We start from the raw sequence: 6,229 nt of genomic DNA on the forward strand, positions 1-6,229 counted from the left end.
TCCTATCGCCCACCCTTGACATGCAGAGCCTGCTCTAATCTCCACCATCTCACCCCCATCTCATCCAACATCCAATCCCCCTCTCATCAACCACGCTTGTTTCACACACTCGCTAAAGACAGATACAAAATCCACTGATAGTCCACAGTCTACCACTCGCCTCTCCCACCTCATCCAACCAACTTTGAATCATTCTCCTGTCAGTAAAAGCAACAATAATAAATCTAAAAATAACAATAACAAATTTGAAAACAGACCCCTTCTTATCGAAAATCATAACGACCCCGCTAAAGAAACCAGTGTGGTTAATTTATCATCTATCCAATTATACCACTATGCAGAAACACTTCTTCAGAAAGGTCTCAATTTTGCAATAGCTCCTAATAAAATCCCGGTTGAAAATGTCATAAGCAACGTAGAAGTCACCATAAAAGATCTCAATGCAATAGAAGGAGAAATGATTAGACAAGACATAGCCCAAATTCTACGAAATGCCAAACCTCCTACTTGCAATATTACCAAAGAAGAAAAAAGGGCCTTAAATACTCTCAGATCTAACAAAGACATAGTCATTTTAAAAGCTGACAAGGGTAATGCAACGGTAATCATGGATAGGTCAGAATATGATAAAAAAATGGAAGAACATCTTAACCAAAGTGGATGCTACAAAATCATTGAAAAAGATCCAAGCAACAAAATCCTTAATAAAGTCTGACACATTCACCAAAAAGAAGATCACCCCAAACAGTTCCATCATTCCTAGAATTTATGGTGCCCCAAAAATCCATAAATCTAGCATCCCCCTAAGACCCATAGTAAACACCATAGGTTCTCCTACCTATCTGCTTGCTAAATACCTAGCTAAAAAACTCAGACCTTTATCCGGAAACACTTCTTCTTACATAAAAGATTCCACCTCATTCATAAACTAGATTAAAAACCTAGAAATAAATAATGAAGACCTCTTAGTAAGTTCTGACATTGTATCATTGTATACAAAGATCCCTGTAGATGAAGCCATCAATGTCATGAGAAAGATCACTGATGAAGAAACCATAGAATTTTTTAAAATTTTCCTGAAATCTTCTTATTTCATCTTTAAAGGTAGGATTTATGAACAAACCCATGGTGTAGCTATGGGTTCCCCCTTATCTCCTGTAATAGCCAACATCTATATGGAACACTTTGAGAAAATTGCCTTAAATTCGTTCCCTTACACTCCTGAAGCATGGAAATGATATGTGGACGATATATTTTCTAAGTGGAGCCACGGGAAAGAAAATCTAGAAGATTTCCTCACTCACATTAATAGCCTCTTAGAACACATAAAATTCACCATTGAGATCGAAAAACATAATCAACTCCCTTTCCTTGATATTCTTCTAACAAAGAAAAATGGGAAACTGGGCTTTCAAGTTTTCAGGAAGAAAACTCACATAGAGAAATACCGGCATGCAAATTCCCATCACCATCCTAAACAAAAATTAGGTATCATAAAAAATTTAACAACCAGAACCTCTAGAATATCATACTCTGAACACCTATATCCTAAACTTGACCATGTATGTAAAGTCTTTGAAAAGAATGGTTACAACAAACACACCATCAATAAAACCATCCACCTAACTCTAAAAAGAAAAGAAAATAAGAAAATATCTTCTGACACTCCTAAAATCTCCCTCTGCTCTAGGATAAAATGCATGGTGTATGGAGAATGGAGATACCCTCAAGGGTCTTCCCAAGACCCTTGGCAAACTTTAAGATTATCTGCAGTTGTCACAAAGTTTACATGCATGTTCATAAACAATAACTAACTATCAAAGCAAGACAAATTCATTACCTCAAGCCTCCATGTAGATTCGCTGGAGAGCATAATGCAGCTAAGTGGAAGTCCCCTGCGCTGGCTCCAGATCAAGTCCTGCACATAGAAGAGACATGCATAGTCACAACATACAACCTTGATAACTAATACATGAATATATAAAAGACAACTAGTTACACATAACTAAGCTACTCATGCTAAAATGTATTGGACAAACAACTAAATGAATGATAGTACCAACACCACAGAGTAGACAGTACAAATGCAGTTCTATTTCTCCATAAAATGCACGGTGTATGGAGAATGGAGATACCCTCAAGGGTCTTCCCGAGACCCTTGGCAGACTTTGAGATTATCTGCAGTTGTCATAAAGTTTACATGCATGTTCATAAACAATAACTAACTATCAAAGCAAGACAAATTCATTACCTCAAGCCTCCATGTAGATTTGCTGGAGAGCACAATGCAGCTAGGTGGAAGTCCCTGAGCTGGCTCCAGATCAAGTCCTACACATAGAAGAGACATGCATAATCACAACATACAACCTTGATAACTAATACATGAATATATAAAAGACAACTAGTTACACATAACTAAGCTACTCATGCTAAATTGTATTGGACAAACAACTAAATGAATGATAGTACCAACACCACGGAGTAAATAGTACAACTGCAGTTCTATATTAATGTCGGAAGAGTGATTACAACCATATGTTGCATCAACATTCCCTTACCCCTCCATCTCCTCTCTCTCTCTTTCCCTTCTTACCAACTTCTTATGCTTAGATTTGAGACTATGCTCGACAATCAAGTAATCTATCCTTTCAAATGTACTGACCTCTATCACCATAGCCCTAGCTTTTCTTATGCAGCAATCGAGTTAGGGTTGCCAAGTTCCTCCATGAGTCTCTTAAGGTAAAAACAATGATGTTTCCATGCTTTTGAGCTCTTTCCCATTTTCTTCCTTCATTAAGATTAGAAATCCCACAAATAGGTCAAAGTTTAGATGTTTCCTTACTTTTTTGAGTAGATTTAGGAGGGAATATAGAGATATTTATGAGTCAATTCGCTCCTTTGACCTCTATATTCTCATTAGGATCCACTAACGTTGTCCCCGAACCAACAAGTAGAGTTAGTAGGGTCACTAATGCTCCCTTAGGCTTACAGAGAAGCTTTATAAAGCATGTTGTCAGTGTTTAGCCAGCGTTAGTGTGGAAACAAGGCTTGTGATCTTGGTCTTTTCTTCAACTATCATGTATTTCCCCTCTGAGCTGATGAGGGGGTCATTTTGTTGTATAACATATGCCCCCTAAAGTGTGAGACCAAATGCTGTGACGATGGCCAAAATACTTTACTTAACTGTAATTTTCCTTCTTCGACAAAAAGAGAGAAAGGATCGGAGCTTCAGGCAGTACGGGAAACTTGATACAACACATATATATAAAACAACTAAAATCATGTCTTGAGTCAAGCATTCCCATGCTCAATAGCTATGTCAAAGTGATTTTGTCATAAAAGAGATATGATGATACTGGCCGTTGATAAGCACAATGTGGATCCGGCATTCTGATGAGCTGTCTCTAGAAAACAATATACGTAACTTGGGAGAGGAAACAAGGATGAGTGATGCAAGCCTCTACCCAAGGTCTTGATTTCTGCTTCACCAAACAGCATAGATCGATACATGTGAATATATGCATTGATGTCAAACATGCATGAAATCATCTAATTACCAATCAATAATGGAGACCATTAAGAGACGCGAGGAAGGCCACCAATAATGGTGATGGTCTCCAATATGCACAGTACAATCTAGTGAGTGTGAAAAATGTTTTTGTCGTCGAACACTCATAGAATCGCTTAACTAGGAGCCAATAATGAGAACTCCTAATCAAACACAAGGTGACCTGCCACTAATGTCTGCAAGTACCAAGGCACTGAATGTGTTTCTGAGTTGTCTTCCTAGATAGAGTGTTGAAGTCGATAGGAAGATACCTGTTGAAAGGTAGGCAATAATGTGTCCTACATCAATTGACGCAAAATGGGACAAGAATGATTTGTTTTTTGAGGAATCTTTGAGCATTGGGTCTAAACGATAGAGGGCATGATGAAAGGATATGCTTGATGGGTTGATGGAGGAAACAAACAGTTAACCCTTGAACAATAGAAGGCATGACAATGGTTTTAAGCATGCAACACTAGACTCATGAACACCAAAGAGTGTTAGGATACAAAGATGCAAGAACATCGGGGTATTTAGGCTAAACTCATAGGATGGTAAGATTCATATTGAGAGGCCGTCACAAGGAAGGTTTATTTGAGGGAGTGCCATGTTCAAGGGAACGACTGCTACCAAACCACTCTTTCTAATACTGAATGCAGTTGTATTGTCTACTTTCCACGTCTGATTAGTTTAGTGAGTACAGACAGGTAAACTAGTTGATCTTTTCATATTTTAAGAGTCTGAAAAGGACCACGAAAAGAGCGACTCTATGCCCTATCTGATTAGTTTAATGAGTCCAGACAGGCAAACTCGTTGATCTTTTCATGTTTTGAGAGTCTGAAAAGGATCGTAAAAAGAGTGACTCTATACCTTGTTTGTTTAATTTAATGAGTCCAAACGAGACAACTCGGTGGTCTTTTCATATTTAGAGAGTCTGAAAAGATCATAAAGAACGACTCCAGGGTGGTCCCTTTGTCATAGTTGTTAACTGGGTGTGACAAAAGGTTAATAGTATACCCGGATCGGTTACTTTTCTGTGAGTTAATCTATTGAATCCAGATAAAGAGAAACCTATGTTCAATAGATGTTGACCTCATTTTGTTACGAGTACAAGGAGATGGACTAAACTCATTTTTCATCATGAATTTTTAATGAGTCACGCACGACAAACTCAATACCTTCATCAAATTTTAACGAGTCAAATGAAGAAAACTCAAGGTATCTTTTTTAGTTTATTGAGCAAGGAAAAAGATGTAAAAGAAATGCTCATTCCTTCTTCGTAGATTTAATGAGCCCGAAAAAGGGGAAAAACTCGGGGATTTTTTCAATTTAAGAGTGATAAATGGTCCCAAAAAAGCAAGTGCTCTGGTTGCTGCCGTAGATTTTAATGAGCCCAGTGACAAAAACTCAGGATTTTTCAGTTTAATGAGCGAGAAAAGTACCTAAAATAATGCTTGGATTATCTTTATAAGTTTTTAATGAGCCTAAAGAAAAAACTCAAGATTTTTTCATTTTTATGAGCGAGAAAAAAGCACCCAAAAATAATGCTCTAATGATCTTTTTTAGTTTAATGAGCTAGAAAAAGAGCGAAAAAGAGTGGCTCGGACCGTCATTGTATGTGTTTAATGAGTCCAATGATGACAAGCTCGAGGATTTTTCAATTTTAAGAGTGATAAAATATCCCATAAAACAAAGTGCTCATATCTTCTTTGTAGTAGTTTAACGAGCCCAAAGAAGGAGACTCGAGGTTTTCGGATTAACGAGCAAGAAAAATACCATAAAATGAACACTAGATCTTTTTCGTGGTAGTTTAACGAGCCTAAAGAAGGAGACTCGAGGATTTTTCAGATTAACGAGCAAGAAAAATACCATAAAAAGAAGGCTCGATCTTCTTCGTGGTAGTTTAACGAGCCTGAAGAAGGAGACTCAAGGATTTTTCAGATTAACGAGCAAGAAAAATACCATAAAAAGAATGCTCAATCTTCCTTGATCTCATGCTTGACAATAGAAGGGTCTATGCCATGCATTTCCTCATAAGACTAAGGGAAAACATTGTGGAAGTCCTTAAAAGGGTAGGTGAAGCTCGCAATTTCCTCAGGATTGTGATTGGCTTCAATCTATATGTTTTCCATGATCCCTATCTTGACTGAAATATCGATGTGCAATGTCTTTGAAAGATTACCGATGTTTCCCTCCGAGTCCAAAGTTTGGATAGTCGTATATGGTGAGGAAATGATTTTAGGTGTGTTAAATGACAGGTTTTGAAGAGGCATCATGTCCGAATCAGATATCAAAACATGATGGTGGGAGTCCTCCCAAGGTCACTCTTCTAAACTCATGATCTCTCTAATAGCTTCATCCGTAGGTAGGACTTGATTGAGGGGATCGAAAGAAGGGGTAGGTATGGGAGGGGAGGTGGTACCGTTGGCCGTGACCAAAGTGAGCAGAGACTCGGATGCAGATTGAATGGATTCGTCGAACAATTTAGCTGGTGACAACATCATTTGTTCTCTGTAAGTGTCAATGTCTGAAGGAGCCAATAGGATCCATGGATCGGTCGGTTTATGAGGAATGGATGAAAGCATATTGACCATCTGTGGAACCTTTGGTAGCTGAAGAGGGAAACAACTCATTAGGGAAGAAGCCTTCAGTAGACCGGTACTGATACTGATGTAAGAGTTA

The sequence above is a fragment of the Pinus tabuliformis genome, chromosome 4_1 (genome assembly GCF_031772625.1).
Source record: "Pinus tabuliformis cultivar Carrire ecotype Pingquan chromosome 4_1, CPIR1, whole genome shotgun sequence".
Classification (NCBI taxonomy): domain Eukaryota; kingdom Viridiplantae; phylum Streptophyta; class Pinopsida; order Pinales; family Pinaceae; genus Pinus; species Pinus tabuliformis.